The sequence below is a fragment of the Dermacentor albipictus genome, chromosome 3 (genome assembly GCF_038994185.2).
Source record: "Dermacentor albipictus isolate Rhodes 1998 colony chromosome 3, USDA_Dalb.pri_finalv2, whole genome shotgun sequence".
Lineage (NCBI taxonomy): Eukaryota > Metazoa > Arthropoda > Arachnida > Ixodida > Ixodidae > Dermacentor > Dermacentor albipictus.
In genome coordinates, this window is record NC_091823.1 from 118,937,518 (window position 1) to 118,952,091 (window position 14,574).

Sequence of the window (14,574 nt, forward strand, 5' to 3'; positions counted from 1 at the left end):
ATTGGAAACGTTACTGCGAGACCTCCATCGTATTGCAGGCAAGCATCCACTGATAATCGGAGGGGACTTCAACAGTCAGCATACTGACTGGGGCTACCGCACCACCACGGCACGAGGACGACGACTCTGGTCCTTGGTACAAGAGCTCCGCCTCACAATACACAACTTTAACACCCCCACGAGAATTGGCAACAGTGTCAGCGCGGACACCAGCCCGGACTTGACACTGAGCCGCAACATTGCGGGTATTACGTGGAACACAACATATCGCACATTAGGGAGCGATCATTACATCCTCTGCGTTACCGTACCCTACAAACAAAGCACGACCCTTCACCTAACACACAAACTCACCAACTGGGATGCAGTCCGCGCCGCACGAGCGGCCCTTCCTGACGCTCCCATTACAGACATCGATCAGTGGGTGGCATATCACTCATGAACGATGTCTCCGCACATACTCGAACCCTTGACACCACACCAGATACGCCCACCCTCGACACTCACCTTGCGCACCTATGGGAGGCACACCATATCATCCTAGAGCGCTGGAAAGGGCAAAAGCTCAACCGGACCCTTAAAAACCGGCTAGCCGCACTGCAAACAAAAATTACTGAGCACTCTGAGGAGCTCTGCCGATCGAACTGGGGACAGATTTGCGATAGTATGGCTGGCAATCTGCCCTCCAAGCGCAGTTGGCAACTCCTCCGTCACTTAATTGACCCCACGCAATCTAAAACAGCCACACAACACGTCACACGCCTTAAACACAAGACCGACCTTTCTCCCGACGCACTCATCGACATACTTAGGAACACACACACAACTCCCGGTACCTCAAATTCCCTGCCCCCGTATGCAGGCACCCCGAATGCTAATCTCGACGCGGAGATTACGGAAGCAGAAGTCAGAGCGGCCCTCCTGACTCTCCGCTCTAACTCCACTCCAGGAGTTGACCGTATCTGCAATAGCATGCTCCGCAATTAGGACGATCAGTCGATTGCCCAGCTCACGGGGTACTTCAACACATGCTGGCAGGAGGGCACCCTTCCGCAATCCTGGCGTCACGCCAAAATCTTATTCATACCTAAGCCCCACAAACCCCTTACACCTGCAAATCTTCGCCCCATCTCCCTAACCTCATGCCTGGGAAAGCTTTTGGAGCATGTCACACTCGCCCTACTCACCCAACACATGGCGGAGCAAGGCCTCTACCCGCACAGCATGGTGGGCTTCCGTCCCCACCTGTCGGCACAGGACGCCATGCTCCAGCTTACACAGGATATTTTCGACCCCCTCATACCGGGCCACACAAAAGCCGTCCTCACCTTGGATCTCTCCAAGGCGTTTGATCGCCTAGACCATCGAGTGATAATGGCGGAGCTCTACACCTTGAACATAGGTGAACGTATGTACACCTATATTCAAGCATTCCTTACTAACCGCACAGCCGAAATTCACTTCGGTCCCTACACATCCCGCCCATACACCCTTAGTGGGATTGGCACCCCCCAGGGATCTGTCCTCTCCCCTTTTCTCTTCAATGTCACTCTCATTCCCCTTGTCCGCGAACTACAAACCATCCCTCACCTTCGGCACACACTCTATGCTGATGATATCACTCTATGGACCACCCATGGCAGTGATGGAGACATAGAGAATACTCTGCAGTCGGCAGCTACCCTCACCCAAACACATGCGCGGAGTATCGGACTCTCATGCTCTCCAGAGAAGTCGGAGCTCCTCATACTCCGCCCCACAACCCGAAACTGCCCCACCACCCCTATAACTGTGACATTCGAAACCCGGTACATCCCTGAGGTACACACACTCCGGGTACTGGGCCTCCACATCCAAAATAACGGGAAAAACACTCTCACCATCCACAAACTCAAGCGGACGGCGGTGTCGATATCCCACCTAATCCGCCGAGTTTCTGCACACCACCGGGGTATGAAGGAGCATGACCTATGTCGTCTCATTCATGCCTTCGTCCTCAGCCGCTTTCTCTTCACGCTCCCCTACCTTAAACTCAAGGGCAGAGAAATCTCCACCCTGGATGCGTTGATCCGAACAGCATTTAAGACAGCACTACACCTACCCCTAAATACCTCCACCGAAAAACTCCTACAGCTAGGCCTACATAACACGATAGGTGAGCTTATTGAGGCCCACTGACAGACACAATACATACGTCTCGCGAGTACCACCACCGGCAGACACATCCTAAACACCCTCGGTATCAGGATACCAGCCACGGATCCCACACAGCTCCAGGTCCCTCACCACATTTACCGCGAACTTCTTATTAAACCTCTCCCTAAAAACATGCATCCCACCTACCACGAACCCCGCCGCAGAGCTCGCGCCCGGGCGCTCCACAAACACTATGGCACGGAACCGGATGCTGTGTGGGTGGATGCCGCATGCACAGGTGAGGACGCGGTTGTTGCCATCACGAACCCCTCCCTACAACCGATTACCACCCTTCACATATCTCCAACTGCCACTTCGGAGGAGGCTGAATAGGCCGCCATTGCCCTAGCTATTACGCGCACGGAGGCCCGGTATATATTATCGGACTCTAAAACTGCGATACTAAATTTTGCTCGCGGGAGAGTTCACGTCCCTGCATTTCGCATACTGAACTCCCTCGCTGCACACCCGCCCCGCCACATGGAGCTCATATGGGTGCCTGTCCACTCTGGGAATCCTGGAAACGAGGCTGCCAACGCTTTAGCCCGAGGTTCTCTCAACCGGGCACCGGCGGCCTCCGATCCAGAGTTCTCACGGGAGCGCATGCATTCATTCAGTGAACTGACGCAAGCCTGCAAAGCCGAGCGTCGGATCTACCCCCCACCCCATCCCTCCCTTGACAATTACCACCAGACACTTTGGAGGCGGCTCCAAACACGCACCTTACGCTCCCCTTATATACGCTCGCGCTATCACCACGTCCACACCGACCCCTCCTGTACCCTCTGCCACCACCCCAAAGCCACTCTCGATCACATCCTCTTCCTCTGCCCGGCGGATCCTCCCCCGCCGGGCCTGGAGCACTACTTGGGAGGCTTGGGAGACCCTACTGCGCTCCGAGGACCCGGCCAAGCAAGCCATCGCCACAGGCCGGGCTGCCAGCGTCATGAACCTCCGGGACATGACCGTTTGAGTGCAGTGGGGCCGTGAGGGGCCCAAGGACCTGCGTGTCCGCAACTCCCCTGTGTGCAATAAAGTTGTCACCACCACCACCACCGGGCCCCGACGCGCCATGAAGGCGGACGCGACCATGGGGCGAGTGGCGAGCCACGCGTCGGGGCAGCGCCGTACATTGCGAGGAGGGGATCTTCTGTATTTGCCGCAAGATGGCTCTGCGTGCGCGCAGAGCGCAGAAGAAATGTAGCGGAAACGTACTTCGCGACTCGTGAAACTGCGACTTCTGTAAGTTACGTGGTCGAAATTACCGATATACACCGAAGTATAACTTTCTACGCCACGTTTCTAAGGCAACACCGCATTCACTAGAGGCGATGTTGTCCCATTTTGAAGGAACGAACTCGTGGCTGAGTGGTAGCGTCTCCGCCTCACACTCCGGAGACCCTGGTTCGATTCCCACCAGCCCATCTTGCAAGATGTTTTTTATTTATGAAGTGCCTTCCGGGATTTATCGCTCACGGCCAACGCCGCTGACGCCGACTTTTCTGCGACACGAGCTCCTTAACGCTGTCGCGTTAAAAAGTCATGCTTAGTTGTGTGGGGGGAGCAAGAGCTTCGGGCTTGGACTCGGACAGACGCCTCGGCGTTTGCATAAAACGTCACTTCGTCGGACAACGGCTCTTTCTTCGCGCTGCCACCATGCACTCGAATCATCGAGGGGCGCCGACTTCCAACCTTCAACACCTTTTCTCCTTGACTAGCGTTGAAGCTACAAGAGGACAAAGGGAAAGAAAATTAATTCTCATCTTATTTGAGAATAGAAATGAAGGAAGAATTACTCCACAAAGAAACTCGTAATTAGTCGCATGTACACGATGACATGGATATTTGAGCTTAATTGTCCTGCCAAATCCACCTATAAATTTTCATGCCTATTGTCGGTGCCAAAAAAAGCAAGGCGCTGGGCATTATGCAGAGTTCCAGCATTTGCTGCCAGCCTGGATTAGAATGGACGACTATATAGTGTGGCGGTGACTGGCCTTTTTCTTTCTGCACAGCTTCGATTGTTTTATGAATTTAAGTGCCGATAGCTCTTCTACTGGCACCAGCAAACAGTCTGCCGCGTTTGCTGCAAGAATATGTTTATTATGAACAAACCAGCATAACAGATGGCTTTTTTTGTTTTAAGATGCTTCCTTAGGCTTCTTTAGATTGAAGATGTATTGCAGGTTAGCTTACCTAAAAAGCAAAATATATGTTGTTTAATAGTGGAACACTAAAGTATTGGTTGATGTCTTTTGTAGCTAAACAGAGCTTGCAAACCAGCCATATGGCAGTGGTTATTATGTAACTTTTTTATGCCTTCATGGCTGATGCTAATGTTACAGTCCGCCTTCACTACTGCACTTAATAGAGGGCATGAGCAGCAGGTAACGGTAACAGATTACAGAGTGGACAAACCATGCAGCTCGTCCCTTGCAGCTCTCTTGCATGCATTAGACAGAGTGTCGCCGAGTCATGGCTCTCCAAATTCTACAGGAATTCTGGTGGTCGAAGAGCAGACAAATTATATGAAATTGGAAGCCAAAAATCCACGCCATGAGGCTTCTAGTGCAGCTGCCATGCGACTAAGCTTTGCATTCAAGCCAAGCCAACTCGACGAGAATACCATATTACTCAATAAAACAATGTGATGCATGTGTATGAGTTCTGACTGTGCAACTAAAGGTGCTTTGGCACTCACGCCAGGTAGCATGTTCATAGGAAATAAATTGTACTGCATTTTAATATCTGAAATTTTTCGTTGAATCTTGTTTGAAGTGGTTGCAGCAGATTTCCTTCATTCACTTGTTGCTACAAATTGTAAGAAAAACAACTTAGTTCTATATTTATGCACTCTTCTTTTAACCTGCCTGGGGAAGTATGTTACTTCACATCCTTTGGGGCCGGCAGCACCACCTGCGGAACACCGTCTCGCAGCTGTCCGGAAGCACCTGCACAGCTTTTTCACGGAAGCTGGCCGACAAGGAAAAAGAGTTCGCCAACAGAAAAGACCAGAGGCTCTGCCAGATGCAGAATAAAGATATTTATAACATATTATAAAAGTATACATATTGATTCCATACGGCATATGAACACGTAGCTGCATACTTAGTCACATGTAGATACAGGCTCCACTTCGCAAAACTGAAGACTGCATGAATATAGCCCATATAAACTTTTCAAGTGCAATTGCTGCTCATTCAATCCATTGCACACCTTGTTCTTGACCCGCTGTGCCCATCAGTCACCCAGCACAGCACCCGTAGCCCAGCACGCCAGCCATCACCCAGCACGCCACCCGTCAACCAGCATCACCCAGCACGCCCCCCAACATGCCCAACACCCAGCATACCCACTACCATAATCCACCATTATGACGGATGATGGATTCCGTTATGCCCAGCATCGGGCAAATTTTCAATAGCGTAAGTGACGTTCTTGAAAAAGAACATCACATCACGTCTATAGTACTGATGAAGCCTGGAGCAACAATTGAAAAAGACAGCAGGTGTAGTTGCCTCATTTAGATAGAAGTTTAGTTATCCCCCTTAATCCTGCACATTGTTTTTCAGCAAGTCTCCCGACGCTGATGACGGCATTGACGACATGGAGCCAGGAGAATTGTCAACGGGTAAACCCCTACCAATCCCTGCATCAGCTGCATGCAGTTGTGAATGCCTACCCAACGGATGCCTTGCCAAAAAAAAAGGAACAAGGACAGCACATCACTCAATGCTCTTTTAACATAATTTAAGGAGGCAAAGAAAGAGCGGGCCGAACGCTTTGACAGAAAAATGTCCTTGTTAGAGCGGCTGGCAACAGCTGTTGAGAAGGTTGGCACAACGGCTTCTGAATAAACATTTCCAACAAAAATACTGACACTTATGTGTGTGCGTATTGTGTATTATTATCATACAACACAAGACAACCATACAAAGTAGCCCGGGACTTGGAGGCCCCAAACGTCTCGATTCTTAATCGTTCACAAACGTTTTCTCAAAAAAGTATATTTGCAGCATTACACAGAGTGAAGCAAAACTTATCTGCATAAGTACTGCTAGTGGCATAAGGATACGCAATTCTGTGTTTTAGCACTGCTTTTCGGCAGTTGCCTTTCGCAGGCACTCACTGTAGCTGCCACACTGCGGTCAACAACATAGGCACTGTCCTCATCATTTCCGACTTCCTCCAGATCCGGGAGTTCCTGTAGCTCTTCGAAGGAATCTCTCTCCTCATTGCATAAGTTGCGCAGGACGCATGCGCCCATGATTATAAGGCAGCACTGCTATGCTGGCCGTGTCCACCTAGTACAGCCTGCGAAATCTCTGCTTAAGTATTCTAAATGCCACCTCAATGGCAACTCGCTGCTGGGAACGGCACTTGTTATATTTCCTTTTCCAGGAGGGGAAGCTCCGCTATGTATCCATGTAAGGCCTCATAAGCCATGGTAGCAATGGATAGGCTGAATCGCCCAGGATGTAACCATTGCTACATTTCGTTGCTGCAGCTTCAAAAAAGTGGCCTTCGCGGAGCACCCTGGCGTCGTCAGCCGAGCGGGGAAATCCAATGAGCACATCTATGAACCTGTTCTCACGGTTGCATATGCCTTGCAAGATCGAATAAACTTTTTTCGCTTGAAGTATAAGTGCGGGCATTCGGTCGGGGTGTTTATCTATACGTAGCATCCGTCCACGCGCCCAGTGGTGTCTCGCGGCCCTTTCCCACCGCTCTTTATTAAGAAGCCACCCTTGCTACGCTCTTGCTGTTGCTCGTCCGGCCACGATCAATTCTTCACTCATGCTATGTAAAGGTAGAGCACCCTCTCAATGCATGCGTGCATAGATGCCTCTGTAACATCAAATCTGCCTGCGATTGAGTACATGCTGCGCTAGCTCCAGAGATGGCTCAAAACGATGAGACACGTCTTCTCGGCACTGATTCGCGCGCGCCATCCACGAGCTCCTGGGAAGAACGGTGATGCTTGACAGCGGTCTACAAGACAGTTAAAGGTTTCGCGTGACAGCGAGAAGAGCCGCTTAAACTCAAACTCAACATATCTGCCAAGGACGTCTTCATGGTATCGTGAATACGATTTCAGTCTTTCCTCATCAGGTTTACGGCCAACATTGCGACCAAGTCATCGGACTCATCACTGTCCGAGTCCCCAAGGTCTACGGTTACATGAACGACACTTGAGTGCCACAGTTCATCGTTCAGTGCAGCAGCGATGCACACACACACACACACACACACACACACACACACACACACACACACACACACACACACACACACACACACACACACACACACACACACACACACACACACACACACACACACACTTTTTTTCTACAACCGCAAACATGGCAACGCACATATCACAGGTGACATACAAATTCACCAGCGCCTAAACAAAGGGCGACAAGGCGCAGAAGGCCTGCACCTTGGCATTCGTTTCTCCGTGGCGCTAGTGTAGCGCTGCAGCTGCACCACTGAACTGGCGCTGCAAAAGTGCGGAACTCGACGTGAACCACCGTGAACTGGGTTCAGGTGGTGCAGACGAATCGAACAGACCCATAGATACGGGAGCAACGGCTGTCGCTGCAAAGTGGCGGTACGTTATTTTAGGGTCCGTAGTGACGCAGTACAGTGGAAATGTACCAGTTTATCTTTGTGCGCGAAGCCTCTGCGATGCATTGCGAGGAAGTGCGTGCTTCCCAGCGACACAATTATTCGATTGTCATCGCTTGCCCAGTGAAGGTGCCTCTGAGCTCATGCACGCATTATTTGAGTGTGTTGTGCACTCCAAGGTTCTTGCAGATTACCTTTGCTGGAACCAGCACGATCGCAGATGGATATCGTAACGACACCGCAGCAATCGCATTTTGGCAGGTGAGGGCTCTTGTGTGCAGTTATGAAATGAGACTTCGAACGGAGGGTGTTGGAACTGTTGAGTGCGCAGTGCTTGTGATTAAGAAATGCCATTGCACTGTGTCTAGAAACGCGAGCGATTCTCGGACGCTACATCACCGATGACAGAGTAGCCATCTCAAACGATTGCTGCGATGCGCATTCGTCAGCATCGTCGTCCCCCTCGGTGCATTGACGCCTTGCAAGCAGCTACAGTGACGCGCCGATAATCATTTATTGTGCGCTACGTCGCCACAATGCAGGCAATGAAACCGTGCTGTGGGGCCATCTCAGCCCGAGAAGATATATGCATAAGCCCGCTACAGTCAACGCTTTTTCTGATAGTCGTGCTCAGCATCACCGATGACAGTGAGTTGCGTGTATTTTATGTCAGCGGTCAAGACTGTTGATGCCTCTCAGCTCGGCACCGCGTCGCTGTTGCCGAAAAATAAGTTGGGCGTGGCCCAACCGTGGTGGGTGCGCGCACAAGACTTGCATGCCTCGCGCTGGGCGTGACCTATGGTTTCGTTTGACAGGCGAACCCGTGCTAAACCAACATCACCTAGAAGACTGAAGGCCCCGGCGCCGCCTCCTCGCTTAAGCGCCTACGTCACCAAGCTCAGATCAGCGCTCGAATTGACGGCGACAGCCTCGCCGAGAGTCGGCACGCGAGGGTGCAGCATGGGCAAGCCGGACAAGAACAGCTATGGATAGCTCGCATTGGCTTCAGCGTTGACTTTTGCTAGAACCCAAACAACTCATTTTTTTTTAGTTTTTCGTATAATTAGGGCCCAAAGGCCGCAGCATTGATCTATTCGGTTTTCATTAGACAGCTATATTCTGAAAGAATGCACACAACATCGTTAGGCGTGTTTAGGCAGCCACATTTCCATGCACCTCTGTCGGATTTTGTTTCCCTTGTGCTGGTCACAGTGATTGGAGCTCTTTGCAGTCGTTTGCATCGGATGCTGTCGGATAGTAGGCATGTGAGCATGCGTCGTTTTTACGTCGGCAAGATGCATATTTTCTGTTTTGTACTCTGTGCTCGTGAACAAACTGCAAGAATGCCGGGCTGCTGTTGCACTCCCAACTGCAAGTCCAACTATGCTGGAGAGCCGCGTGTGCGTGTGCAGGTGTTTCCCAATGACCCTGTGTGCCGAGCGGCACACAGGGTCAAGGATTTTACCCTTACGAAGAACACAGTAGTAAGCTATCACACAGTAGTATATGATATGGCTTATGAGTCGATTCGGGGGATTTTTATTAAAAGGGAGTATGGTAGCGCAATTCAAAGACGGGACAAAAGAAGACACAAAGAGACACTAGCGCTGTGTGTGTCCCTTTATGTCTTCTTTTGTCCCGTCTTTGAATCGCGCTACCATGCTCCCCTTGAAGATGCATTACCAAAAAGCCCACATTGCAACCCTCGTGATTTTTATTAAAGCAATGTGCGTTTTTCCGGCTGAACGTATCCAGCAACAGCCGAATCGGCCTGCTTGCGTTGTCGGAGCCTGAAACGCGCTCATTCTTCTTTTTGTAGTATCGAAAGCCGAAGCGAGCCGTTTATGTTTCTGGCGGTACGAAACGTATTTGTACAGATTTCTTTTTGTCATTTCAGCTGTGCGAGAAGCATTTTGCGGCAAGTGATTACGTCAAAACATCTAAGTACACAGATGTGAAGATGCGGAACGGTATTGAAGTGCCGCTGAGAGTAATCAGGCTGAAGCCGGATGCGGTACCAAGTGTGTTCCCTAATTGCCCCCAGTACCTTTCGCGCAACATGCGAGCACTCGGGAGGCTCCGGAGGATAAATGAAATCGTGTTGAGGACGAATCACTCTGCATTGCCATGGAAAAATCTCTGGAAGAAAAGCAACAAGACAAGCAGAACAAAGTTACAAGCTTTTCTGAATTTCTTCATGCTCTGCGAAGCTTTAACTTTTCGCCCTTTTGGTCTGTGATCAAAATGGAGTCCAAGGTTCTATTCCTGGATGTGACTGTTGATCAGGGCGCCTCTGTACGTTCGTCGGTGGTAGTTTGTGACAACATGTGTGTGGAAGTGTACCATGGGGAAACCCGCATTGTGGAACTTCATGGTGTCAGTGTGACTGATGAGTTGCAGGACTTTAGACAACTATAAGTGATATCTTTCAACGTGTTTAATCTCTGCGCACTCATCATTCTCCCAACAATGACCAGCGGGCTCGCCATCTGCTTGCAACTGCGGTGGAGCTGTTGGAAGAGTCAATATGCACTGATCAGCCCCAGCTACACGGATGGCACCTCGAAGTCGTGAAGTTTATAAAATCCCAAGTAGACCTAATCCTTAACAACGCTGCACGCTACTCGTCAGACCTTCTGGTATTTGCAAGCTTCCTTTACACCATTTCACCGCATGCGTATAAATTCCTCAGAACTTCACTGAAGTTTACGTAAAATTGCCTCATCCAGAGACAATAAGACGTCTCTGCTCTGCTACTTAAATGACTTCTCTAGCATCCTAGATACTTCTGTTTCCAATGGTACCTGTATGACCGGAAACTCCAACACATGCCTCGTAAACAATGACATTGTAGAAGAATCGTATGCTCTTTCCGCCTAGCAGTGCCTGTGAGTCATGCTGATGTGCGGTTGTTGATAAAACGAATCTTGCTGCTTTATCGCTATGAGAAGCTTGACAAGAAGGTTTGAGCAGCAAAGTGACGCTTCACAAAGCTAGAGTTTTAATTCTGGGTGGGAACAGGTAAGATATTAGTGCTTTTCCTACTTAGCTTTTACCCCTCAGAACGTAGCGCATCATATATGAGACCTCATTTTTTAAACACATCCGCCCTTGTCAGAATGGTTGTACAAGTGTAGAACGAATATATTTTTGTCTTTCAACTATAAAAATTGCTTTTGTGCCTGGTCGTTAGTGATAGCTCGTGGCTCTTTGTTTCAGGGCTATTGCAGGTATTAATCCTGCAAGAGGAACAAAGGTGCAAAAGAATGGCGGGAAGCAGCACTACCTGTCACCAAGAGTGGCTGCACTCGTAACGGCTTTGAAAGGCTATGACCTTTTGATTTTTAGTTTCTGTTGCTTGTGTTGTATAACATTTTATTATGTTGGGCTCAGAAATAGCTTTCGAGCTATAGAAGACTGCTGATGTCACTTTCGTTTTAATAATGTATTCATTCATATCAAGCTGCTTGGCTTTTGGTTCTCAGGCAATGCTATACTGATGAAAATCAGTATGTTGTGCAAACGTTTCATATTTAGATATTCTTAAATTACTACAGACAACTTCCCTCGAGCAACCAATTATGTAATATCACACTTCCATTGGTATAAACGATGCAAAGATCGTATTTGTAATTTAATGAGCCCTTGTGCTTGCACAGAAACCGTATTTTGTGCGGGGAAAAAAATTGGAATAAAAGAAAAACAAATGGGAAACAGAACTTTGCAGGAATTTCAAGTATATTTTCTGCAAATCAAAAAGAAAATTGTGTGTAAATTAACAGGGCAGCCAAAAACAGGCAACTATACTCAATTTGCATTCACAGATTTTCTGTACATGATAGAAAAGAAACATTGTAAAATAACAGAATAACTGAAAACAGAAAAGTGAATTTCACAGATTTTCTGTACATGACAGAAAAGAAACACTGTAAAATAACACAATCACTGAAAACACAAAAGTGAACTTCACAGACATTTTACAAGCTTTCAGTAAATAATGAGAAAGAAAAACCTGAAAATCACAGACTAGCTTCGAAACAGAAAATTAAATTTCACAGAAATTTTACAGGGATTTTCGGCAAATGATAAAAAACTAACATTGTAAAATTACCGAAAAACTGAAAAACTGAAAACAGAACTGTACATACTTTTTTCTGGCAGGACAGCTGCCAGCAAATGTCTGTTTTTTTTTAATTTTTTACAGTGTACTGTACAAACTTAAATAGGGTTGGGACATTGGCTCACTGCCCATGGAATTATAATAATAAGTATATTTCCGTTAAGTAGCCTGGTTAATTCGATCGTGTTCTGAAAGCTCCGGATGGCGCTCATACATTTAGTGGTTCAAATGCATTATTTCTATCTAAAGTTGGCGTTCGCTAGATAGTGCGAACTTATGTAACCACAATCAGCATACGTACAGCCGCGGCCACGTCTGTGTAAAGCGCGCGAGCAGACGGCCTTGCTCTGCGGGGCGACACCGTGCGGCAGTTGCGGGATCTGACGCACAGTGCCCAGGAGCATGCGCGGCCTAATAGACATGCAGGTCGGCGCACGCTGCTTTAAACCAGAAATTATGTTGGTAAGCGCACGTGTTTTGCAGGTTGTGCGCATCACCCGAGGGCGCCATCTTACTACGCGCGATGACAAGCGAATTGCGCACGTGAGTGATAGCGTGTGCGATTCTGTCAGGGCACTCGATATGAAAAACTATGTCTTCACCAATCCCAGATAATGTTATCGGCCAATGAAATGTCAACATCGCATGCGTGCTGCCTATAGTGGACATAGAAGTCAAACCTTTTCGCAGAATTTATTCGCAATGACTCCCCGACTCACAGCGGATGAGCGACGCGCAATTGCTATTATGGGGCGCACAATGTCCCAAAGAGCGATAGAGTCGGGCGCGTGTTATCAGCTGAAACGCGTAATCTTTTGGCATGGCGATACCGAGAGCACCCTGAGGAAGCGTACATATTCGGTTAAACAACTGCCCGTTTCAACGTTGCCACTCGTGCAATGCAGTTCTGCATGTATATTAGGCCGCGTATGCTCCTGGGTACAGTGCGTCAGATCCCGCAACTGTCGCACGGTGTCGCCCCGCAGAGCAAGGCCGTCTGCTCGCGCGCTCTACACAGACGTGGCCGCGGCTGTACATGTGACCCCCCAGAGAGGTGTTCAACAGCTGCTGCATTTGTCTTGCTGTTACTTAAGGCACAGTCAATGCATTGAAGACATCTGCCTCTAAATATCCCATTTGTGGCCTGCATGTGGACATTTTAAGAAGTGAAAGTTTACAATGAAATATACACTATTTGCCTGAATTTAAGGTGCACCTTTTTTTTTTCAATCACATTGGCCCAAAAAATTTCCTCCGTAGTAGAGTCTAATGGAAAAGACGAGAAAACAGTGCCGCGCATGCCTAGGGAAGCTATGTGGGCTAGATGCAGTGCGTAGCCATAGATGAGTTGGAGATTAGTGGTATAGACTATCAAAGCAACCTACTAGCTTAAATTACCTAGCATGAAACAGAATATGATAGCTGCACTATTCTTTGGCAACCTTTTGTGCACAGGTAGACATATTGTACAAACGAAGCAGGATACAGTACAGTTCCTCACTTAAATGTCCTCAATTTCCGTCCTTCACTTTAATGAAACCTCATTGAACCATACACTTTTTCTTTCCCCAGATGTCGTTTGAGTGGATTCTACTGAGCACTTCTGCAATATTTTTCAGACTGCCTGGCAAAGTACATCAAGCTGCATCCTGCACCACAGCCACCTAAGGATCATCGAATCAACGCAGTGAGAAAGTACCTGCGCACTTATTTTACTGAAGCTGCACTGGTAGGCAAGAGGGTGCGCAAAGCACCAAAACATGCGGATGTTCAATAAATGGATTCACTAAGCAAGAGTGTTACATCACTTATTGCAAGCATGGTGTTCTAGTGTCTGTTAGGCCTGACACACATGTCTCACCTAACTTGCAAGTTTATTTTTTCTCCATGGGCAAGCTGCGTTTTATGTTTCTTGGCTTCGAAATTATATATGGTAAACATCAACATTGTAGGTCCGTTCGATTCACCTGCTCACCGCGAACCAATGGGTCTTTTCCCCTAGGGCGCCTCGATGCGCGCGCCCTCTCGGAGGGTGGAGTCATACTGTGAAGGAGTCAGTGCCGCCTTCCGACCGCCGGCCGCCATCGCGCTCACCACATTGCGTTACGGTCGGTCGAGAGACACGTGCACGGAGGTTTCTGGTCCCAAATTCCCGGGTGTGGCGTGCCCCAGTGCACGAACCACTCACAGAATGACTGGAAGAAGCACTGACTTTCAGTTGAGTGCAGCATTTTGCACCATATTGGTGGCTTTCTTGAGGAAGGAATTTGGAAAAAAGAACGAAAAATTGCGAGCAGTGCAGGGTTGCAATGCTGGGCTCGACGAGCCATGAGCATGCATATTTAACTGCACTAAAAGGAGTATGTTCATGATGGTAAGAACTTATGTTATCCGAGCGGTGAAGTTATGAGCTTGCTCACATCCTGCGAAGAGCGCTTTAAAGGAATCACGTCCTGGACTGACAACCTGTTCCCGCTGAAGTCTCCTCTAAAGGCTGTGACAGAATATTTATTCAAGAGGGCTGAGTGCAGTCTGGAGGCATGCCAGCGACACAAGGACTCTGGAACACATGCTGACATCAAGTTATGCAAGAGTAGGGCTACGCATTCACGTGCGCCAGCTCG

At 48.6% G+C, this 14,574-nt stretch overlaps 1 protein-coding gene across 7 annotated transcripts in view; it reads right to left on the reverse strand.

The window, feature by feature from the left end:
• LOC139057558 (uncharacterized) overlaps nt 1-14,574 on the reverse strand; it is a 302,935-nt gene that overhangs the window by 99,879 nt on the left and 188,482 nt on the right. The window lies entirely within an intron of this gene.